General features: G+C 35.7%; 1 protein-coding gene across 2 annotated transcripts in view; it reads right to left on the bottom strand.

Moving 5' to 3' along the window:
* LOC6576421 overlaps positions 1 to 13,179 on the bottom strand; it is a 53,187-nt gene that overhangs the window by 10,979 nt on the left and 29,029 nt on the right. The window lies entirely within an intron of this gene.

The raw sequence follows: 13,179 nt of genomic DNA, 5'->3' as shown, positions 1-13,179 counted from the left end.
TTTTTCTTTTAACGACATGGCGAATTATTTATGATGGGAATTTAATATTTTATTTGTGCGCTTTATTAAATAAATCCCAGCAGCATTTTATGGACGTTCAATCCCCAAAGCACGTCTGACGTGAGCCCGAGGGGACATGTGTAGACGCACACACATATATATCAATGTATGTATGTGTGTATGTATATACCCTTTTTTAACTGCAGCTGTTGACTGATTATAATGCGAAATTGGCTAAAAGCAAGTATGTGCTTAAATATGTATATAAATATTAAATTTGATATTATTATGTTAAATATATAATTGAAATATATGTATTTTACTTTTCGCTTCGTTTTCCATTGAATTACTTGATTATATTTATTATTATTAATATATAACATACAATTATGTGCTTAAATATATAAATATTAAATTTGATATTATTATGTTAAAAATATAATAAAAATATATGAATTTTACTTTGCACTTCGTTTTCCATTGATTTTATTTATTATTATTAATATAAATACTGCTGGTTATTTACTTATTTATTATTTTTTTATACCCTGAACCCATTGAAAATGGGAAATCAGGGTATAATGGTTTTGTTAAAAGTATGTAACAGGCAGGAGGAGGCGTGGCAGACCCCACAAAGTATATATATTCTTGATCAGGGCGACGAGCTAAGTCGATTTGGCCCTGTCCGTCTGTCTGTCCGTCCGTATGTATGAACGCGTCGATTTCAGAAGATATAAGAGCTAGAGACTTCAAATTTTTTTTCCTAGGTCCGTGTATATCACGCGCATATCAAGTTTTTCTTTATATATCGATAACTACTCCCGATATTTTATTATCGATCAAAAACCTTATCGAAAGCTAGTTTTTTAATTATATCTCCTAAACCTTTAAAACTAGAGCTTCCAAATTTTTAATATAGACTTATATGTATTTTATATAATTTCGATTTTTGTTGTAATTTACCCCCCACCCCTATATCCACCCCCTCACCCTCACCTTTGTAAAAAGCGTATTTCAAGTACTAGAGACATGTGCTTTGGAATGTACATACATTTTCACCATATAATTACGCCCTGAAACTTTTATTAAGATTGTACGTATAGAAATTAAATTATTCAACAAATAAATTCTTATAATGTTACCTACACTACAGCGCAGCCCAAGCGCAGTCGCTGCTTACTGCGCTGTTTGCAGAGCGCGTTCTAATACGTGTATGTGTATGTATGTGTGTCGAAAAGAAATGCAGACTGATTAGAATATCAGATTAGAGGGTTCAGGGTATCTCCTAGTCGAGCAGTCTCGACTAGAGTCTTCTTACTTGTTTGTTAATGCCATTACACAATTTTAAACTCATTCACGATAGTCAAATGAGTATATTGGTTTTTGTGCAATGTCTGTGCATCTGTATTGTTTAACCCACTTTGGAGCTTATACTCGTGCATTCTGTTCGAATTCTTCAGTTTTCCCATGTAAAAGTATTCCCATATACAACAATTAATCTATATTTAATTTATTAAATTTTTATTACAACAAAAATCTATAGTTGTATCACATTAATCCCATAATTTATGCCGCCTTGAATTTCATGCATATCCAACTCTTTGCTTCCGTTAAGCTCTTGCCCTATGATTCAATCATATCACGAATTGACAAATATTCAAATTATAATTATCATATACATAGCATTGATAAAAACATGTATTTATCATATATTTTATTTATGCACTTGTGAAATGTCTGCTGTTGAAATTTGTACACATGTCGCGAGTGGCTCCGCTACGCCCCGCCGCCCCCGTCGTAACGCCGTTGGTTTATTGTCAGCGCATTTTTAGGCCATCAATTTAACTGCCCTGTCGCAACATTATAAATCAGCATATTACAAGGGCGACCGCCCCCTGCGACCCCCAGCAGCGCCCCATTTTGTTTACTGCCAGCGGGCCATAAAATATGCAATAACAAATATAAAATTATTTCTGATTTGCGTCTGATTAAGTGCGATGAGATTAAAAATATAAAAAGTGAATATCTCACCTCGCTGTTTGAGTGTCATCGAAATTGTTTAATAAAATACGCAATTGTCGCAACTGTCCAAGGGGATTTATATTAAATGTGCACGCACGAAATTGTGAATCGGGATGCAGCATTTGGATTATTATTTAAGTTTTGTTATTTAATTTAGTCCTTAAATATACATGCAAATATTTAAATTATGAAATTATTATGCACTTTATTAAAAAGATCATTTGTATTTATTTGACAGTAAAGTTTACTGATAATCAAAAATTTAAATAAATATAAATTTAAAGTTATATAAATTATTATAAAATAAATTTCCTTTACTGACATCTATAGCTCTATCTTCCTTTTCACCTTAATTGTCTTTCCATCTCTACAGCGTTCTTTATTTGATTCCCTTTACTTGCACTCTCTCTCACACTCCTCTTCTCACTCCTACTCTCTCTCACCCCCTTTCTTTCTCTTCCGCACCCTTTCTCTCTCTACTTCTCTTTCTCTTTCTCATTCAGACATTCTCTATTATTTCTCTAAAGATTCATTAACTAACTTTGCATTATTGGCTTTCTCTACAAGTGCAAATTTATTTTCGTACTTTTCCGTTAAGGACCTATAAAACTACTTTATCCTCTTTTATAATTCCCTGTCATTTAACACCACTTTACGCTTCCTGCTTGCCAGCGCCTCCAGCTACCCGTACCCCGTACGCTCGCTCACTTGCTTCGTGCGCGTCAAGACTGTAAAATTGAGGCAGCAAATGAATGTCCAAACAGGCAGCGCCCGCATTGTATAACCCAGGCGAAAGGATTCGAGGTGTTTTTCTATATACATATGTGTGTGTGTGTGTGTGTGTATGTGGATGTATGAGTGGGTGTAAATCCCATCAAATAACTGTAATTGCAAAGTTTTTGCTGCTAGACACGAACGCACGCCTACAACAACACCAACAGCAGCAGGAGAAGCAAAAGCAATGCACATGCAACTCGTCCAGGACTCATGAAGGGGTCCTTCTCGGTGGCACTGGCAACGTGTACAATAAATATGAATAACGAGCACAACGTGAGTGGCACACAAAGTAAAAAGCAGCACACACACTCACACACACACACACACACACACACGCACTCAGTCAGAGAGACACTCTGGCAGGGAAATGGCGTCCCTCGACTGATGTCCTTGTCGAGGCGGCACACGACGGCAAATATTTGCCTTGTGTTGCTGCTGCACTGCTGAGGGTCGCAGCATTCGAGTGTGGGCCAACCGTTGGACCAGTGACTTCTTTTGTTTAATCCTTGTTTATGCAACATGCAAGCCACCTACCATGCCACAGATACTCAAGCTGTGTCTGTGTCAAACTAACGTCCAGCTAGAAGCGTGATTTATACCAGCCACAGCACAAGGTGTTCGAATGCGATGCCGTAGCTCAGAGTTTGATAAGCGAAATACGGAGTTGCAAGTGTGAACCGAAATACCAAATGATTGGCTGCTCCACAGAGTGGGAGCAGAGCAGTAGAAGTCAACAGCTAATTGAGTGAATGCTGGGCGAATACTCGATGAATGAGTTGTAGAGGATATAATTCGAACAAATGAATCAATTAATAAAATAAGTATTATTAAAAATTAGTTTATATGTAAATCACTTTGAAGAATATTAGAAAAGATAGGTTTAAGATAAATAATGTATATATATTATAATAATAATAAATTGATAGTTTTGATAATTTTAATAATATACAAAACCATTACACGCTGTTTTCACATTGGATTCAGGGTATATACAAAAATAAATAAATAAATAAATATAATAAAAAAAAAAAAGAATTTAAGGAAAACAAAATTTTTTTAGATAAACATATATACAAAGAAAAATTAAAAATATAAATAATAAAAAATTTTAAATTAATAAAAAAATATTGAATTAATTCTGAACAAATATATAGAAAGGATTTTGTGTTTCCTTTATATTGACTAATTCTTTATTAACAGAAAGTTTCTGCCAGAAACATATTGCTCCAAACCTTCCATATAACTTTAGAACTTCAAAATTTATTTCTTCAAAACTACTGAAAGTATATACATATATAAATAAATATTTTTCCCACATTTAAAATTTTCTTTGGACCAAAATGATGATTTTTGCCACTCAACTTCTAATTTTGCAGCTCAGTTTGAAGTTAAAACTCTTAAGGCAAATTTTCCACAGCTAATTGAAACTTGATATAACAAAGGAAACAAACTAGAAGCTAAACCTCTGGGTTAAGCGAACCAACTTGACCTGCAGCCAGAGTCTTAATATAGGACTTCTCTCATTCTTTTACATTCTCTCCTTCTCTCTATGGCAAATCTGTCCACAGCAGCCACATAATTTTGTTCCACATGAACTCTTAGGAATAAACATTTGCCTCAATGACCTGCAACGAACTTGCAACAAATGTATATATATATATATACACACACATTTATGCATAAATATGTAAAAGCATATTCTCAGTGCACCTAAATAAAAGAAAAGCAAAATAATAATTAAAGCAACTATAAGTTTTCAAAACTTTTGGCCCGGCCAAGTTTATGAACTTTGCTTAGATTGTTACAGCACGTCAAGTTTCACAGTTTCCCAGCTGCCGGGAGATGGCATTTAAATTTTCTATTAGCTAGCAGCCAACTGCCCCTTCGAGCATAACTCCGAGTGCAGTCAGCGAGCAGGTGCAATGGCCAAAATTCATTGCGCAGAGTGTGAAGGCGAGGAGAAAGAGAAGGAGAAGGAGTGTGGCAAGGGCATTTGCGCTCTTATCGGCAGCTGCCATTTCACACTTGTGTAGGAGGTTGGCTTTTTGGCGTCTGGCGACGCTAGCTCCCACTGGCGCCAAATACATCATAATTTGTCGTGACATTTGAGCCATTAAAAATGTAAAATCGCATCAAAGTGTAACTCGATGCGGGTGCTGTAGATTATGGGCAGCCACAGCCAGAGCCCCAGCCATAGCCACCCCATAAAAAAGACAAAGCACCCCAGTCTGCTGCATTTACCAACACTATTAGTGTCAGCAGCTGACAGCCTCTCACTTTGTGAAGCAGTCATTATTCAATCAGATTGAACTGTAAACAATAGAGATGAGCGCGTGTGACGTTGCTGTTCAGCTGTTATTGTTTAAAATGAACCTATTAGTCCGTTGTTTAATATTAAAGAAAATGTTGTGTGATATGTAAATAATAAATAAAAATAAAATATTAATCAAACCAAACCAACACAGAGATATAACACAATTATAAGTTGAATTTTTATTTATTACTATGCTAGCTGTGCTAAGCTCTGCACTTGCACTAATACATTTAAAAGTTAACGCACTCAACTTTTTCTACTGCTTCCACTCATGCTCTCTCACACATGCAAGGATCTACGCTCAGTATTTCTCAACCGCGACCACTCCCACCAATACAATAACAAATTAGAGCAGATAAGTAAGATATTTGTTATGCGCACTCTATTTGCACTGCTCGCACAATATAAACGCTCTCAGCTGCCCTGTTGACCAAAGCAATGGGATCAAGCAATAAACGAAATTTGCATATGAGTTTCGCCTTCCACTCTGGCGTATAACAATTCTCAGAAGAGTGAACTTTTTTTTTTTTTTTTTTTAAATAGCACAGTTACGCTCTGAGAGGAGCTTTTATGACCGTTTCTAATTCTGAGTGCACTCAATTTCACTCACTTTATGCTTTCTGTGTGCCATTTAGTGGATTTTATACTCTTAGCAAATAGGAGGAGAGCAGAGTAATGTCAGTATGCAGCTTTTAGAAATAGAACAAATCAAAAGGAAAAGCTGATGATCTTTGTTTTGACAAAAATCTAACTATACAGATTGAAAACTTTTAATTAAATTAGATGTTTTTAATACTATTTTTAGTTGATTTAATATTTTATGTTGTTTACGGTTTGGTATGTTTTTATTTACTATATTTCTGAGCTATTTATTTTTGGTAGTAACTCTTTTATGGCCGTGTGCTCATCTCTTTGCAGCAACCTTCCGTTATTGCTGCTGACTCACTGACTTTATCTGCCGTCGGTCGCCTCTCTCAGCTTCCCGTAACTGTTTATTCAGGCAGACTTGACGCCGTCGCGTCTGGAAGCTACAGCCACTGTCCAAGGGTGAAGGCGACGACGGGAGTGAGTGAGAGAGAAGGGGATAGGGCACGGCTGTGAGGGTGACTGAAAAATTGTTGACAATTTTTGCTTAATGCATTTGGATGTCAGTTTTTTTTGGTGACGGCGACGGCGCTCCTTGGCTGCGACTGCGACTGCGGCTGCGACTGCAGGTTCATTTTGTGAGCTTTCTCCACAGTTTGTTTGCGCTTCTCAAACACACTCATGCACTCACACATACATACACACACACACGGGGTATTCATTCATTTCATGCATTTTTAGCGCTGCTCGAAATTGCGAACAAGTTGATGAGTCTCGCTCTCTTTTGCCCCCATGCGGTCCTCTCCACCCATGTCTTTGCCGCCTCGTTGGAGCCATTGAAAGCGGCAGCCGCAGGAATAAAGCTAAAGTTGACGCATTTGCTGCCGCCGGCAGCAGCAGCTGGGGGATAGCTCCTTCTACTTTGGCTTTAGCTTGGGGCCGGGACATTCGATGTCCTGACTCATTGCTTTGTGCGGATTATGAAATTTAAGCACAAAAACATCGTGACTTTTTGTGTGTGTTGGTTTCCTTAAGTGTGAGTTGCTCATGTTGTTGCTGCTGTTCTTATTGTTGTTGTTTGCTATTTAATGGCACATTTTCCGGGTTTTCCCATGACTGACAGCTGAGCTGAGCATCGGAGCCAACAGAACGAGTCACAACTGCCAACTGCTACTGCTGCTGCTTGTTTCATTAAATTTTATGCATTTTGTTTTTAATTGCAAAAAGATTTCGCAGCTGCTTCGCACATTTTTGTGGGGCATTTGTTGTGGATGTATGGATATATAGTAGATATATAGTAGAGTATATAGTAAGTATATAAGAAGGCAAGTTCACATTTGGTTAATTTAGATCTCTAGGATATTCCATTTATATATTTTAAGATATATTAATTATTAATATATATACAACTATAAATTGATTTATTAAAATATTGTTAATGTAAATAACAACTATAGTAACTGTTATTATAAAATTAATAAACATTGAGTCAATCCCTTCATTGCGACTCTTTACATTTGGCTTATCTAAAAGTGATTCACAAAGTATCTTAAAGATAGTCTGTCCGCGCTAGCTATTGCTCCCTTTGTTCCGTATTACGTACAAATTTAGATATAAAATAGTAACTGCAATCCATGCTATTATTAAACATTTGCGAAAGCCTTTCATTAAAAATGCTGGCCACAATTTTTCTCTCATTTACACCGAAATAAACGCTTGTGTATTTACAGGATGCTCTCAAGGGGTGCCCGGCTACAGTGCTGGCCATTTATATAAGACTAAATAAGACAAGCATCGCTAAATCGCCAACTAAGCTCATAAAACCCCGCAGCACACACAGACACATACACACACACATACCCACACACATACCCACACAAACGCACACAAGTGGCGAGCAACGTGTAAAGCAACGTTGGAAATGTTAACCCAAAGTGAAAAAGTGAATGAAAAAAAAAAACGAGTTAAAATGGGGGAAAATACATATATATATATATATAGGAGAGAGGACTGTGAAAAAGTGCAAGGAATCAAACAACTCCAAGCAAGAGACACTAAACATGACCCACAAAAAATAAAATACTGAATAAAACTTGTATTCAGGAGTTGTAGAAGATGAAACACTCTTTAAAAATTATTTATTTATAATTATTATCAAGTAAAATTGATTAAGAATTTATGAGTGTGAGATGTGAGCTATGTAGATAAAACGAGAGAACGAGACTATATGAACAAGTGCATGGATTTTAGCAAGCATTTCTACTACAATTTCAACTCTTTCTGCTACTATTTTTAATACTACTTCTAGTTCTACTACTATTTGTACAGAAATTGTTGGTACTATTTCTTTTATTATTTTGTAATACTTGTTTTTCTACTGCTCCTACCACTAGTTCTACTACGGTTTATACAACTACTTTTTGGACTTCTACTACTATTTGTATTATGTATTCTATTTATGCGAAATTAATACTATGACAAAATTTTATTTTCTTCCAATTATAATGCTAATACAATTACTGTTTGTACTAAACTTATAACACTTTTACTACTAATACTACTGTTTATTATTTATCAGTTTACTAATTCTCTCCCACTCTATATGTACTTTACACTGCCTGCCAATATCTGAATACCCTTGGGTAGTGTATCAAAACGAAGGACAGCCTGTGTAGAGCTAACGCTGTAGTAAGTGAACATCGCTTCGCATTGCGCTGTGCTGCGCTGTTCGTTGCTTCACCTGGCATCCACCTGCCACGCCCACTTCGCACTCTTTTAGCCCTCTGCCACCAGTACAAGGTAAAGCGTTTCTAATCTAACACTGAAAATTGAGCAAGAATTTGTTGCAATGAGCTTTTTATTATCCATTTTCAACCCACATGCACAAACACACAGACACACACACACTTTCGTTTTATGTGTATGCAATGCTTTCTGCATTTTACACTTTTTTTGCATTCCTTTTCAATGTGGATTCTGCAATGGCAGCAGGTTTTTCGGCTGTAAATTTATATCCTGAACAGGTACTACGACTCAGCCAGCGGTCACGCCTACCATTTGTAAAAGGCCGCCCACTTGGCACTTGTCCTAGACGTTCAACTTATTTGCGGATTTGTTAAAATTGCGCAATTTTATGTTGGGTTTTATTTTATTTTATTTTATTTTTTATTTTTTAATAAAAAATATAAATGCATATATATGAAAATTTTAACAACTTGACATACGGATAGTTGTAGTAGTAGTTGAGCTCAACTGTAGGGGAGCCATTGAAGGGGGAGATGGAAAGAGTTAGTTGCTAGGGGTTGAGATTATAAAGTATATATATAAAGTGTGCTAAGAGTAGGGAATAAAGCTTAGCGTCATTAATTTTTCTCTCTCCTCCGTCTTCGAATAAGATACTTAATTTCAACTTAACTCTTAAAAAAAAAAAACAAAAATAAATAAATAAATAAAAAAAACCAAATGAAAATTAAGCAAATCTTGTTAATAATTGATTATATAGCACTCATCTAATTAAACTAATACACAGCTTGAGAGATTTTCGCTCAACTGTTGAGTGCTCGGGCAAAGGAGTTGGCGTGTCCTGGCTAGAGGAACAAACCGCAAATGCGACAAGAAGAGCGCACAAATCTTGTGCTCTCAGCAAAAGGCTAAGTTAAATTTATAGGCATTGAGTCAGGAATTGCAGCTTCCGGTTGCCACAGCAACAGCAACAGTAACAACAGCAACAACAACAACAACACACACGCTGCTGGCTATGGCATCCAGACATGGTAAACTTAGAGCTAGAGATACCCAAGCTAGAACTTCATTTGAACGGCGCAGCGGAACTTTAGAGAACTTTGCCTTCAACGACGACAAGATAAAATATAAATAGCTTGAATTGTGGGCGAGGATGTTGTGCTTGACTATGTATGTATACACATATATGTAATGTATATAGATATATGTATGTGTGTGTCGCTGGATTGTTGCGGAAGTGCCACTGATAGCCGTCACATGCTGAAGATTTACTTATTAATACCAGCCTGAATGACATCCTGGCAAAAGGGACACACAGACAGACAGGCTGGCTGACGGGACTGGGAGCGGGTGTGGCTGCAGGGCTCGCGTATTACCACCCGCTGCGTTACTTTGTTTTGTTTTGAAGTTTTGTTTGGCAAGGGTGCGCACGGGTCACGCTCGCCTCCTTGTCAGCTTCCTTCTTGAGCTGGTTTTTCGGGGCTCCCCATTGACTGGCGACACCCTGAGCGCTGTGTGGCAACATAATTTGTGAGCTGGCAGGGGCCCATGCAGATCGGGGGCTGTTGCTCTTTGCTTTTAGTGACTGTGACAGTTTTATGCGATTTATGCCATGGTAAATTAAAAATTACGCGTGCTGCCTGTCGCTTAATGCCCGAGCACAGCTCGCAGAGGTTGGAGGTGGCAACCGAGATAATAAAGTAAATTGGGGTAATACTGGCATAACACTGCCAGCACTTAGGGAGACAGTGAGCCAGAGAGAGGGGGGGCGAGCTGGAGAGCGAGAGAGAGAGAGAGAGAGAGATAGGCTGTGTGGCCCAAGTGCCGCCAATCTGTGCTGTGTAATAGTTTTTATCGTTATGATATATGGCCTAAATACTTGGGCCTCTAAAGTGTTTTCATGGGCTGGAAATCTGTTTAAATATTACACTGAATTTTCAGATATTTAATATTCAGATATTATTTATTATTTATTTATATATTTATTTAAAAATTTAAGTTATAGTTTTGGGTGACCCGATAAGAGCATTAGGAAATGACATTAACTTTAAAGAACATATGAGATATGTGGCTTATGCTGATTTTAACTTGCAATTTTATCTATCTATCTATATTTATCAATAGTTTAAAGCATTAATAGGAATCTCATGAATGAATAGCTTTAGTATTATATACATATATAAATATAAAACTATACTCAAAAATTTGATAAAAGGTAAGACTGTTTTTTTTTTTCTTTTTTTCTTTAAAATTATATTAATTCTTATTAAATTTTTTCATCACGTTTACACATAAAATAAAACATATATCAATTAAAATTCTTTCCCATTGAATTCAATTTCAGTTAGAAAGAAATTATCAGTTCAAATTTGTCAAACTTTTGTTAATTTCCAACTTAAATTGATCCAAATTGGGTTTTCGATTTATTCCTTTTGTTTGGCAAAAAGTTCAAGTCGATTAAAGCCCCGTCGATTTGTAGGCAATAAAATACATTTGAGTGCATGTCGGGCATTAATATATTAAATGAGGCAAATTTCGATGACGCCCACAGCAGCAAAATCAATGCCAAGCTAGTTGGGCTTAAGCCGCTTCTGCTGCCAACTCCTGCGCGGGCTCAAATCAACTTGTCGTCGCGTGCCAGAGCCAAATTGTTTTTTATTCATTTTTCTATACTTTATTCTTTTGGCCTCTATGTATGTGTGTGTGTTGGCAGTTTGGCATTTTGGCTGGCAATCAAAACGCATTGGCAATCAATTGATTCATACGAAATCGGCGCTCGTTCGCTCATGTTTGATTTGCAAATAGCTGTCATTGGGCTATCACAATGTCAGCCAGTGTGGCCAAAGAGCAGACATGTCTGCACGGCGACACAAGGCACAATAACAACAAGAAATGAATTGAAATAGATTTCATTGCAGTCACAGGCAAAATATTCATGGATTTTCTATTCGCATTGGTTTTGACATATCTAAGCTTTTCTTTTCGATATGCTTTTTATTTAATTGAATTAAAATATTAAATTTATACAAGATTTTGAAGCACGTTTAAATTCTGTATAAATTGCTCTTTAACAAAAATAGAAAAACATATAAAAAAAATATATATATATATATTTTTTTATTATAGTTTTTTATTTTTTTTATTTTGGGTTTTGTTTATATTTGCATTTTATTTTACCTTCAGACTTGAGTTTCTTAGTCTAAGCTTTTAGGAGAGTCAGCCAAAATGCATTTAATTGATAAGCTGACTATGGTAAATTCCATTTTTATGTTATTTAATTCGAAAAAAGCAAAGAAATAAGCAAGATAAATATTTGCATAAACATTTAAATTTATATAAATATATATGTATATACAAAAAAAAAAACGGTTTTGATTTTTCTTTATTTTTCATTTAAGGGCATTATCTTAAATAAGAGCAATAGCTGAAACAAAAAGCCAAAATACATTTATATATTAAACAAAAGTAAGCTTGTAATAAAATATTAAAAATACAACAGGGAAAAAGTAAGAACGAATTACAAAACGAACAGAAGTCGAGGTGTTTATACCCTCACAGACAGAAATTTTTGTTAATTGGGATTGATATGAGCAGGTGCTAAGACTGGATTTGTAAAGAGGCGATTTTTAGATCAATTTTCATAATTTAATTGATAAATAATATATAAATTTTATAGTCAATAATTTAGAATGAATATTTAATAGAATTTAAGAATATATACAAATTTATATATATTAAAGAATTTATAAATTTGTGAATATAGCTAATGTAGCCAATGTATATAAGCCATATAAATATATCTATATCTATATAGACTTTTTAGTTAAATGACATCACTTGGATTGCGATTCATATCTCATATTACCCTCTATAATATATAACAGCCCAGTTTCATATTCTATACAAAATACTGCTTAATAGCATAAAGTTCAGCTTCCATCCCTCCCTAATCCAACCACACCAAAAAAAACAAGTAAGAAAGCTCTAGTCGAGACTGCTCGACTACGAGATCCCCTGAACCCTTGGAGCAATAGATATTTCAATACTTTTTCGCGACTTTCAGCTTACACAAGAAACACACACACACACACACACGCACGTACGCACACACAGGTATACATACACACACACGCATACAGACACACATACACACACACACGCATACAGACACAAACTCATACACACACACACATACACACACACATACACATACAAGCAACCACGCATAAACACGCATGGGATGCAGTGTGCGCTTACTATGAGAACTTAATTGTTTAATAACTTTTTTTATGGACGTACGATCTTCATGAAACTTTTAGATTATGATTATAACATGAACATGCATGTAATTGCCAAAGCACAAGTCTCTAGTATTTGAAATACGCTTTTTACAAAAGTGAGGGTGAGGGGGTGAATTTAAGGGTGGGGGTAAATTTTAACAAAAACCGAAATTGTATAAATTGCATATAAGCATACATTAAAAATTTGGAGACTCTAGCAATAAAGGTGTAGAAGATATAATTTTATAACTGGGTTTCGATAAGGTTTTTATCGATAAAAAAAGATCGAGATGAGTTATCGATTTTTAATGATAAACTTGATATGCGCGCTGTAATTACGGACATTTTAAAAAAAATTTGAAGTCTCTAGCTCTTATATCTTCTGAAATCGACGCGTTCATACATACGGACAGACGGACAGACGGACAGACAGACGGACAGGGCCAAATCAACTCAACT

This window comes from Drosophila mojavensis, unplaced genomic scaffold, assembly GCF_018153725.1.
Source record: "Drosophila mojavensis isolate 15081-1352.22 unplaced genomic scaffold, ASM1815372v1 contig_36, whole genome shotgun sequence".
NCBI classification, from domain to species: domain Eukaryota; kingdom Metazoa; phylum Arthropoda; class Insecta; order Diptera; family Drosophilidae; genus Drosophila; species Drosophila mojavensis.
This window is presented reverse-complemented; position numbering and strand designations above follow the sequence as displayed.